A 13,414-nucleotide genomic window follows, 5' to 3' on the forward strand; every position below is an offset into this window, starting at 1 on the left:
TCTTGGTGACCTCCATACATTATTTTATGATCCTACGAAATAATCGGATCCATAATTATGCCCTATAACCACCCTGCGGCCAGTTCGAAATTTTGCCAGTATTGCCAAAGGGGTATGTTCACTGATCCGGAGAAAAAACTGAGTATGGGTCGAACCACTGAATCTGATCAGAAATTCTGTCTTGGTGACCTCCATACAATATTTTTTGATCCTAGAAAGAATCGGATCCATAATTATGCCCTATAACCACCCCGCGCACAGTTCGAAATTTTGCCAGTATTGCCAAAGGGGTATGTTCACTGATCCGGAGAAAAAACTGAGTATGGGTCGAACCACTGAATCGGATCAGAAATTCTGTCTTGGTGACCTCCATACAATATTTTATGATCCTACGAAAGAATCGGATCCACAATTATGCCCTATAGCCACCCCTCGGCCCGTTCGAAATATTGCCAGTATTGCCAAAGGGGTATGTTCACTGATCCGATGAAAAAACTGAGTATGGGTCGAACCACTGAATCGGATCAGAAATTCTGTCTGGGTGACTTCCATACAATATTTTATGATCCTACGAAATAATCGGATCCATAATTATGCCCTATAACCACCCTGCGGCCAGTTCGAAATTTTGTCAGTATTGCCAAAGGGGTATGTTCACTGATACGGAGAAAAAACTGAGTTTGGGTCGAACCACTGAATCGGATCAGATTTTCGATCTTGATGACCTCCATACAATATTTTATAATCCTACGAAAGAGTCGTATCCATAATTATGCCCTATAACCACCCTGCGGCCAGTTCGAAATTTTGCCAGTATTGCCAAAGGGGTATGTTCACTGATCCGGGGAAAAAACTGAGTATGGGTCGAACCACTGAATCGGATCAGAAATTCTGTCTTAGTGACCTCCATACAATATTTTATGATCCCAGAAAGAATCGGATCCATAATTATGCCCTATAACAACCCCGCGCCCAGTTCGAAATTTTGCCAGTATTGCCAATGGGGTATGTTCACTGATCCGGAGAAAAAACTGAGTATGGGTCGAACCACTGAATCGGATCAGAAATTCAGTCTTGGTGACCTCCATACAATATTTTATGGTCCTACGAAAGAATCGGATCCACAATTATGCCCTATAGCCACCCCTCGGCCCGTTCGAAATATTGCCAGTATTGCCAAAGGGGTATGTTCACTGATCCGATGAAAAACTGAGTATGGGTCGAACCACTGAATCGGATCAGAAATTCGGTCTTGGTGACCTACAACCAATATTTTACGATTCTACGAAACAATCGGATCCATAATTATGCCCTATAGCCACCCCGCGGCCCGTTCGAAATTTTGTCAGTATTGCCAATGGGGTATGTTCACTTATCCGGAGAAAAAACTGAGTATGGGTCGAACCCCTGAATCGGATCCGAAATTCAGTGTTTGTGACCTCCACATAATATTTTATGATCCCACGAAATAATCGGATCCATAATTATGCCCTATAACCACCCTGCGGCCAGTTCGAAATTTTGTCAGTATTGCCTAAGGGGTATTTTCACTGATCCGGAAAAAACTTAGTATGGGTCGAACCACTGAATCGGATCATATTTTCGATCTTGATGACCTCCAAACAATATTTTATGATCCTACGAAATAATCGTATCCATAATTATGCCCTATAACCACCCGGTGGCCAGTTCAAAATTTTGCCAGTATTGCCAAAGGGGTATGTTCACTGATCCGGAGAAAAAACTGAGTATGGGTCGAACCACTGAATCGGATCAGAAATTCTGTCTTGGTGACCTCCATACAATATTTTATGATCCTACGAAAGAATCAGATCCACAATTATGCCCTATAGCCACCCCTCGGCCCGTTCGAAATATTGCCAGTATTGCCAAAGGGGTATGTTCACTGATCCGATGAAAAAACTGAGTATAGGTCGAACCACTGAATCGGATCAGAAATTCGGTCTTGGTGACCTCCAACCAATATTTTATGATCCTACGAAACAATCGGATCCACAATTATGCCCTATAGCCACCCCGCGGCCCGTTCGAAATTTTGTCAGTATTGCCAAAGGGGTATGTTCACTAATCCGGAGAAAAAACTGAGTATGGGTCGTACCACTGAATCGGATCCGAAATTCAGTGTTGGTGACCTCCACACAATATTTTATGATCCCACGAAAGAATCGGATCCATAATTATGCCCTACAACCACCCCGCGCCCAGTTCAAAATTTTGCCAGTATTGCCAAAGGGGTATGTTCACTGATCCGGAGAAAAAACTAAGTATGGGTCGAACCACTGAATCGGATCAGAAATTCTGTCTTGGTGACCTCCATACAATATTTTTTGATCCCAGAAAGAATCGGATCCATAATTATGCCCTATAACCACCTCGCGCCCAGTTCGAAATTTTACAGTATTGCCAAAGGGGTATGTTCACTGATCCGGAGAAAAAACTTAGTATGGGTCGAACCACTGAATCGGATCATATTTTCGATTTTGATGACCCCCATACAATATTTTATGATCCTACGAAAGAATCGTATCCATAATTATGCCCTATAACCACCCTGCGGCCAGTTCGAAATTTTGCCAGTATTGCCAAAGGGGTATGTTCACTGATCCGGAGAAAAAACTGAGTACGGGTCGAACCACTGAATCGGATCAGAAATTTTGTCTTGGTGACCTCCATACATTATTTTATGATCCTACGAAATAATCGGATCCATAATTATGCCCTATAACCACCCTGCGGCCAGTTCGAAATTTTGCCAGTATTGCCAAAGGGGTATGTTCACTGATACGGATAAAAAACTGAGTATGGGTCGAACCACTGAATCGGATCAGATTTTCGATCTTGATGACCTCCATACAATATTTGATGATCCTACGAAAGAATCGTATCCATAATTATGCCCTATAACCACCCTGCGGCCAGTTCGAAATTTTGCCAGTATTGCCAAAGGGGTATGTTCACTGATCCGGAGAAAAAACTGAGTATGGGTCGAACCACTGAATCGGATCAGAAATTCGGTCTTGGTGACCTACAACCAATATTTTACGATTCTACGAAACAATCGGATCCATAATTATGCCCTATAGCCACCCCGCGGCCCGTTCGAAATTTTGTCAGTATTGCCAATGGGGTATGTTCACTTATCCGGAGAAAAAACTGAGTATGGGTCGAACCCCTGAATCGGATCCGAAATTCAGTGTTTGTGACCTCCACATAATATTTTATGATCCCACGAAATAATCGGATCCATAATTATGCCCTATAACCACCCTGCGGCCAGTTCGAAATTTTGTCAGTATTGCCAAAGGGGTATGTTCACTGATCCGGAGAAAAAACTTAGTATGGGTCGAACCACTGAATCGGATCATATTTTCGATCTTGATGACCTCCAAACAATATTTTATGATGCTACGAAATAATCGTATCCATAATTATGCCCTATAACCACCCGGTGGCCAGTTCAAAATTTTGCCAGTATTGCCAAAGGGGTATGTTCACTGATCCGGAGAAAAAACTGAGTATGGGTCGAACCACTGAATCGGATCAGAAATTCAGTCTTGGTGACCTCCATACAATATTTTATGATCCTACGAAAGAATCGGATCCACAATTATGCCCTATAGCCACCCCTCGGCCCGTTCGAAATATTGCCAGTATTGCCAAAGGGGTATGTTCACTGATCCGATAAAAAACTGAGTATGGGTCGAACCACTGAATCGGATCAGAAATTCGGTCTTGGTGACCTACAACCAATATTTTACGATTCTACGAAACAATCGGATCCATAATTATGCCCTATAGCCACCCCGCGGCCCGTTCGAAATTTTGTCAGTATTGCCAATGGGGTATGTTCACTTATCCGGAGAAAAAACTGAGTATGGGTCGAACCCCTGAATCGGATCCGAAATTCAGTGTTTGTGACCTCCACATAATATTTTATGATTCCACGAAATAATCGGATCCATAATTATGCCCTATAACCACCCTGCGGCCAGTTCGAAATTTTGTCAGTATTGCCAAAGGGGTATGTTCACTGATCTGGAGAAAAAACTTAGTATGGGTCGAACCACTGAATCGGATCATATTTTCGATCTTGATTACCTCCAAACAATATTTTATGATCCTACGAAATAATCGTATCCATAATTATGCCCTATAACCACCCGGTGGCCAGTTCAAAATTTTGCCAGTATTGCCAAAGGGGTATGTTCACTAATCCGGAGAAAAAACTGAGTATGGGTCGAACCACTGAATCGGATCAGAAATTCTGTCTTGGTGACCTCCATACAATATTTTTTGATCCTACGAAAGAATCAGATCCACAATTATGCCCTATAGCCACCCCTCGGCCCGTTCGAAATATTGCCAGTATTGCCAAAGGGGTATTTTCACTGATCCGATGAAAAAACTGAGTATAGGTCGAACCACTGAATCGGATCAGAAATTCGGTCTTGGTGACCTCCAACCAATATTTTATGATCCTACGAAACAATCGGATCCACAATTATGCCCTATAGCCACCCCGCGGCCCGTTCGAAATTTTGTCAGTATTGCCAAAGGGGTATGTTCACTAATCCGGAGAAAAAACTGAGTATGGGTCGTACCACTGAATCGGATCCGAAATTCAGTGTTGGTGACCTCCACACAATATTTTATGATCCCACGAAAGAATCGGATCCATAATTATGCCCTATAACCACCCCGCGCCCAGTTCAAAATTTTGCCAGTATTGCCAAAGGGGTATGTTCACTGATCCGGAGAAAAAACTAAGTATGGGTCGAACCACTGAATCGGATCAGAAATTCTGTCTTGGTGACCTCCATACAATATTTTTTGATCCCAGAAAGAATCGGATCCATAATTATGCCCTATAACCACCCCGCGCCCAGTTCGAAATTTTACAGTATTGCCAAAGGGGTATGTTCACTGATCCGGAGAAAAAACTTAGTATGGGTCGAACCACTGAATCGGATCATATTTTCGATTTTAATGACCCCCATACAGTATTTTATGATCCTACGAAAGAATCGTATCCATAATTATGCCCTATAACCACCCTGCGGCCAGTTCGAAATTTTGCCAGTATTGCCAAAGGGGTATGTTCACTGATCCGGAGAAAAAACTGAGTACGGGTCGAACCACTGAATCGGATCAGAAATTCTGTCTTGGTGACCTCCATACATTATTTTATGATCCTACGAAATAATCGGATCCATAATTATGCCCTATAACCACCCTGCGGCCAGTTCGAAATTTTGCCTGTATTGCCAAAGAGGTATGTTCACTGATCCGGAGAAAAAACTTAGTATGGGTCGAACCACTGAATCGGATCAGAAATTCTGTCTTGGTGACCTCCATACAATATTTTATGATCCTACGAAAGAATCGGATCCACAATTATGCCCTATAGCCACCCCTCGGCCCGTTCGAAATATTGCCAGTATTGCCAAAGAGGTATGTTCACTGATCCGATGAAAAAACTGAGTATGGGTCGAACCACTGAATCGGATTAGAAATTCTGTCTGGGTGACTTCCATACAATATTTTATGATCTTACGAAATAATCGGATCCATAATTATGCCCTATAACCACCCTGCGGCCAGTTCGAAATTTTGTCAGTATTGCCAAAGGGGTATGTTCACTGATACGGAGAAAAAACTGAGTTTGGGTCGAACCACTGAATCGGATCAGATTTTCGATCTTGATGACCTCCATATAATATTTTATGATCCTACGAAAGAATCGTATCTATAATTATGCCCTATAACCACCTTGCGGCCAGTTCGAAATTTTGCCAGTATTGCCAAAGGGGTATGTTCACTGATCCGGAGAAAAAACTGAGTATGGGTCGAACCATTGAATCGGATCCGAAATTCAGTGTTGGTGACCTCCACACAATATTTTATGATCCCATGAAAGAATCGGATCCATAATTATGCCCTATAACCACCCCGCGGCCAGTTCTAAATTTTGTCAGTATTGCCAAAGGGGTATGTTCACTGATCCGGAGAAAAAACTGAGTATGGGTCGAACCACTGAATCGGATACGAAATTCAGTGTTGGTGACCTCCACACAATATTTTATGATCCCACGAAAGAATCGGATCCATAATTATGCCCTATAACCACCCCGCGCCCAGTTCGAAATTTTTCCAGTATTGCCATAGGGGTATGTTCACTGATCCGGAGAAAAAACTTAGTATGGGTCGAACCACTGAATCGGATCAGATTTTCGATCTTGATGACCTCCATACAATATTTTATGATCCTACGAAAGAATCGTATCCATAATTATGCCCTATAACCACCCTGCGGCCAGTTCGAAATTTTTCCAGTATTGCCAAAGGGGTATGTTCACTGATCCGGAGAAAAAACTGAGAATGGGTCGAACCACTGAATCGGATCAGAAATTCTGTCTTGGTGACCTCCATACATTATTTTATGATCCTACGAAATAATCGGATCCATAATTATGCCCTATAACCACCCTGCGGCCAGTTCGAAATTTTGCCAGTATTGCCAAAGGGGTATGTTCACTTATCCGGAGAAAAAACTGAGTATGGGTCGAACCACTGAATCGGATCCGAAATTTAGTGTTGGTGACCTCCATAAAATATTTTATGATCCCATGAAAGAATCGGATCCATAATTATGCCCTATAGCCACCCCGCTGCCGGTTCGAAATTTTGTCAGAATTGCCAAAGGGGTATGTTCACTGATCCGGAGAAAAAACTAAGTATGGGTCGAACCACTGAATCGGATCCGAAATTCAGTGTTGGTGACCTCCACACAATATTTTATGATCTCACGAAAGAATCGAATCCATAATTATGCCCTATAACCGCCCCGCGCCCAGTTCGAAATTTTTCCAGTATTGCCAAAGGGGTATGTTCACTGATCCGGAGAAAAAACTTAGTTTGGGTCGAACCACTGAATCGGATCAGATTTTCGATCTTGATGACCTCCATACAATATTTTATGATCCTACGAAAGAATCGTATCCATAATTATGCCCTATAACCACCCTGCGGGCAGTTCGAAATTTTTCCAGTATTGGCAAAGGGGTATGTTCACTGATCCGGAGAAAAAACTGAGTATGGGTCGAACCACAGAATCGGATCAGAAATTCTGTCTTGGTGACCTCCATACATTATTTTATGATCCTACGAAATAATCGGATCCATAATTATGCCCTATAACCACCCTGCGGCCAGTTCGAAATTTTGCCAGTATTGCCAAAGGGGTATGTTCACTTATCCGGAGAAAAAACTGAGTATGGGTCTAACCACTGAATCGGATCCGAAATTTAGTGTTGGTGACCTCCATAAAATATTTTATGATCCCATGAAAGAATCGGATCCATAATTATGCCCTATAGCCACCCCGCTGCCAGTTCGAAATTTTGTCAGTATTGCCAAAGGGGTATGTTCACTAATCCGGAGAAAAAACTGAGTATGGGTCGTACCACTGAATCGGATCCGAAATTCAGTGTTGGTGACCTCCACACAATATTTTATGATCCCACGAAAGAATCGGATCCATAATTATGCCCTATAACCACCCCGCGCCCAGTTCAAAATTTTGCCAGTATTGCCAAAGGGGTATGTTCACTGATCCGGAGAAAAAACTAAGTATGGGTCGAACCACTAAATCGGATCAGAAATTCTGTCTTGGTGACGTCCATACAATATTTTTTGATCTCAGAAAGAATCGGATCCATAATTATGCCCTATAACCACCCCGCGCCCAGTTCGAAATTTTACAGTATTGCCAAAGGGGTATGTTCACTGATCCGGAGAAAAAACTTAGTATGGGTCGAACCACTGAATCGGATCATATTTTCGATCTTGATGACCCCCATACAATATTTTATGATCCTACGAAAGAATCGTATCCATAATTATGCCCTATAACCACCCTGCGGCCAGTTCGAAATTTTGCCAGTATTGCCAAAGGGGTATGTTCACTGATCCGGAGAAAAAACTGAGTATGGGTCGAACCACTGAATCGGATCAGAAATTCTGTCTGGGTGACTTCCATACAATATTTTATGATCCTACGAAATAATCGGATCCATAATTATGCCCTATAACTACCCTGCGGCCAGTTCGAAATTTTGTCAGTATTGCCAAAGGGGTATGTTCACTGATACGGAGAAAAAACTGAGTATGGGTCGAACCACTGAATCGGATCAGATTTTCGATCTTGATGACCTCCATACAATATTTGATGATCCTACGAAAGAATCGTATCCATAATTATGCCCTATAACCACCCTGCGGCCAGTTCGAAATTTTGCCAGTATTGTCAAAGGGGTATGTTCACTGATCCGGAGAAAAAACTGAGTACGGGTCGAACCACTGAATCGGATCAGAAATTCTGTCTTGGTGACCTCCATACATTATTTTATGATCCTACGAAATAATCGGATCCATAATTATGCCCTATAACCACCCTGCGGCCAGTTCGAAATTTTGCCAGTATTGCCAAAGGGGTATGTTCACTGATCCGGAGAAAAAACTTAGTATGGGTCGAACCACTGAATCGGATCAGAAATTCTGTCTTGGTGACCTCCATACAATATTTTATGATCCTACGAAAGAATCGGATCCACAATTATGCCCTATAGCCACCCCTCGGCCCGTTCGAAATATTGCCAGTATTGCCAAAAGGGTATGTTCACTGATCCGATGAAAAAACTGAGTATGGGTCGAACCACTGAATCGGATCAGAAATTCTGTCTGGGTGACTTCCATATAATATTTTATGATCCTACGAAATAATCGGATCCATAATTATGCCCTATAACCACCCTGCGGCCAGTTCGAAATTTTGTCAGTATTGCCAAAGGGGTATGTTCACTGATACGGAGAAAAAACTGAGTTTGGGTCGAACCACTGAATCGGATCAGATTTTCGATCTTGATGACCTCCATACAATATTTTATGATCCTACGAAAGAATCGTATCCATAATTATGCCCTATAACCACCTTGCGGCCAGTTCGAAATTTGGCCAGTATTGCCAAAGGGGTATGTTCACTGATCCGGAGAAAAAACTGAGTATGGGTCGAACCACTGAATCGGATCCGAAATTCAGTGTTGGTGACCTCCACACAATATTTTATGATCCCATGAAAGAATCGGATCCATAATTATGCCCTATAACCACCCCGCGGCCAGTTCTAAATTTTGTCAGTATTGCCAAAGGGGTATGTTCACTGATCCGGAGAAAAAACTGAGTATGGGTCGAACCACTAAATCGGATACGAAATTCAGTGTTGGTGACCTCCACGCAATATTTTAAGATCCCACGAAAGAATCGGATCCATAATTATGCCATATAACCACCCCGCGCCCAGTTCGAAATTTTTCCAGTATTGCCAAAGGGGTATGTTCACTGATCCGGAGAAAAAACTGAGTATGGGTCGAACCACTGAATCGGATCAGAAATTCTGTCTTGGTGACCTCCATACATTATTTTATGATCCTACGAAATAATCGGATCCATAATTATGCCCTATAACCATCCTTCGGCCAGTTCGAAATTTTGCCAGTATTGCCAAAGGGGTATGTTCACTTATCCGGAGAAAAAACTGAGTATGGGTCGAACCACTGAATCGGATCCGAAATTTAGTGTTGGTGACCTCCATAAAATATTTTATGATCCCATGAAAGAATCGGATCCATAATTATGCCCTATAGCCACCCCGCTGCCAGTTCGAAATTTTGTCAGTATTGCCAAAGGGGTATGTTCACTGATCCGGAGAAAAAACTAAGTATGGGTCGAACCACTGAATCGGATCCGAAATTCAGTGTTGGTGACCTCCACACAATATTTTATGATCTTACGAAAGAATCGAATCCATAATTATGCCCTATAACCACCCCGCGCCCAGTTCGAAATTTTTCCAGTATTGCCAAAGGGGTATGTTCACTGATCCGGAGAAAAAACTTAGTTTGGGTCGAAACACTGAATCGGATCATATTTTCGATCTTGATGACCTCCATACAATATTTTATGATCCTACGAAAGAATCGTATCCATAATTGTGCCCTATAACCACCCTGCGGCCAGTTAGAAATTTTGCCAGTATTGCCAAAGGGGTATGTTCACTGATCCGGAGAAAAAACTGAGTATGGGTCGAACCAATGAATCGGATCCGAAATTCAGTGTTGGTGACCTCCACACAATATTTTATAATCCCACGAAAGAATCGGATCCATAAATATGCCCTATAACCACCCCGCGCCCAGTTCGAAATTTTTCCAGTATTGCCAAAGGGGTATTTTCACTGATCCGGAGAAAAAACTTAGTATGGGTCGAACCACTGAATCGGATCATATTTTCGATCTTGATGACCTCCATACAATATTTTATGATCCTACGAAAGAATCGTATCCATAATTATGCCCTATAACCACCCTATGCCCAGTTCAAAATTTTGCCAGTATTGCCAAAGGATACGTTCACTGATCCGGAGAAAAAACTGAGTATGGGTCGAACCACTGAATCGGATCAGAAATTCTGTCTTTGTGACCTCAATACAATATTTTATGATCCTACGAAATAATCGGATCCATCATTATTCCCTATAACCACCCCGCGCCCAGTTCGAAATTTTGCCAGTATTGCCAAAGGGGTATGTTCACTGATCCGGAGAAAAAACTTAGTATGGGTCGAACCACTGAATCGGATCAGATTTTCGATCTTGATGACCTCCATACAACATTTTATGATCCTACGAAAGAATCGTATCCATAATTATGCCCTATAACCACCCTGCGGCCAGTTCGAAATTTTGCCAGTATTGCCAAAGGGGTATGTTCACTGATCCGGAGAAAAAACTGAGTATGGGTCGAACCACTGAATCGGATCAGAAATTCTGTCTGGGTGACTTCCATACAATATTTTATGATCCTACGAAATAATCGGATCCATAATTATGACCTATAACCACCCTGCGGCCAGTTCGAAATTTTGTCAGTATTGCCAAAGGGGTATGTTCACTGATACGGAGAAAAAACTGAGTATGGGTCGAACCACTGAATCGGATCAGATTTTCGATTTTGATGACCTCCATACAATATTTTATGATCCTACGAAAGAATCGTATCCATAATTTTGCCCTATAACCACCCTGCGGCCAGTTCGAAATTTTGCCAATATTGCCAAAGGGGTATGTTCATGATCCGGAGAAAAAACTGAGTATGGTTCGAACCACTGAATCGGATCAGAAATTCTGTCTTGGTGACCTCCATACAATATTTTATGATCCTACGAAATAATCGGATCCATAATTATGCCCTATAACCACCCTGCGGCCAGTTCGAAATTTTGCCAGTATTGCCAAAGGGGTATGTTCACTGATCCGGAGAAAAAACTGAGTATGGGTCGAACCACTGAATCGGATCCGAAATTCAGTGTTGGTGACCTCCACACAATATTTTATGATCCCACGAAAGAATCGGATCCATAATTATGCCCTATAACCACCCCGCGCCCAGTTCGAAATTTTTCCAGTATTGCCGTAGGGGTATGTTCACTGATCCGGAGAAAAAACTTAGTATGGGTCGAACCACTGAATCGGATCAGATTTTCGATCTTGATGACCTCCATACAATATTTTATGATCCTACGAAAGAATCGTATCCATAATTATGCCCTATAACCACCCTGCAGCCAGTTCGAAATTTTTCCAGTATTGCCAAAGGGGTATGTTCACTGATCCGGAGAAAAAACTGAGTATGGGTCGAACCACTGAATCGGATCAGAAATTCTGTCTTGGTGACCTCCATACATTATTTTATGATCATACGAAATAATCGGATCCATAATTATGCCCTATAACCACCCTGCGGCCAGTTTGAAATTTTGCCAGTATTGCCAAAGGGGATGTTCACTTATCCGGAGAAAAAACTGAGTATGGGTCGAACCACTGAATCGGATCCGAAATTTAGTGTTGGTGACCTCCATAAAATATTTTATGATCCCATGAAAGAATCGGATCCATAATTATGCCCTATAGCCACCCCGCTGCCAGTTCGAAATTTTGTCAGAATTGCCAAAGGGGTATGTTCACTGATCCGGAGAAAAAACTAAGTATGGGTCGAACCACTGAATCGGATCCGAAATTCAGTGTTGGTGACCTCCACACAATATTTTATGATCTCACGAAAGAATCGAATCCATAATTATGCCCTATAACCACCCCGCGCCCAGTTCGAAATTTTTCCAGTATTGCCAAAGGGGTATGTTCACTGATCCGGAGAAAAAACTTAGTTTGGGTCGAACCACTGAATCGGATCATATTTTCGATCTTGATGACCTCCATACAATATTTTATGATCCTACGAAAGAATCGTATCCATAATTATGCCCTATAGCCACCCTGCGGCCAGTTCGAAATTTTGCCAGTATTGCCAAAGGGGTATGTTCAATGATCCGGAGAAAAAACTGAGTATGGGTCGAACCACTGAATCGGATCAGAAATTCTGTCTTGGTGACCTCCATACAATATTTTATGATCCTACGAAATAATCGGATCCATAATTATGCCCTAAAACCACCATGCGGCCTGTTCGAAATTTTGCCAGTATTGCCAAAGGGGTATGTTCACTGATCCGGAGAAAAAACTGAGTGTGGGTCGAACCACTGAATCGGATCCGAAATTCAGTGTTGGTGACCTCCACACAATATTTTATGATCCCATGAAAGAATCGGATCCATAATTATGCCCTATAACCACCCCGCGGCCAGTTCTAAATTGTCAGTATTGCCAAAGGGGTATGTTCACTGATCCGGAGAAAAAACTGAGTATGGGTCGAACCACTGAATCGGATCCGAAATTCAGTGTTGGTGACCTCCACACAATATTTTATGATCCCACGAAAGAATCGGATCCATAAATATGCCCTATAACCACCCCGCGCCCAGTTCGAAATTTTTCCAGTATTGCCAAAGGGGTATTTTCACTGATCCGGAGAAAAAACTTAGTATGGGTCGAACCACTGAATCGGATCATATTTTCGATCTTGATGACCTCCATACAATATTTTATGATCCTACGAAAGAATCGTATCCATAATTATGCCCTATAACCACCCTATGGCCAGTTCAAAATTTTGCCAGTATTGCCAAAGGATACGTTCACTGATCCGGAGAAAAAACTGAGTATGGGTCGAACCACTGAATCGGATCAGAAATTCTGTCTTTGTGACCTCAATACAATATTTTATGATCCTACGAAATAATCGGATCCATCATTATTCCCTATAACCACCCCGCGCCCAGTTCGAAATTTTGCCAGTATTGCCAAAGGGGTATGTTCACTGATCCGGAGAAAAAACTTAGTATGGGTCGAACCACTGAATCGGATCAGATTTTCGATCTTGAT

The sequence above is a fragment of the Bidens hawaiensis genome, unplaced genomic scaffold (assembly GCF_021521415.1).
Source record: "Bidens hawaiensis isolate Kalapana, Puna unplaced genomic scaffold, B.hawaiensis_p1.1 tig00000657_1, whole genome shotgun sequence".
Lineage (NCBI taxonomy): Eukaryota > Viridiplantae > Streptophyta > Magnoliopsida > Asterales > Asteraceae > Bidens > Bidens hawaiensis.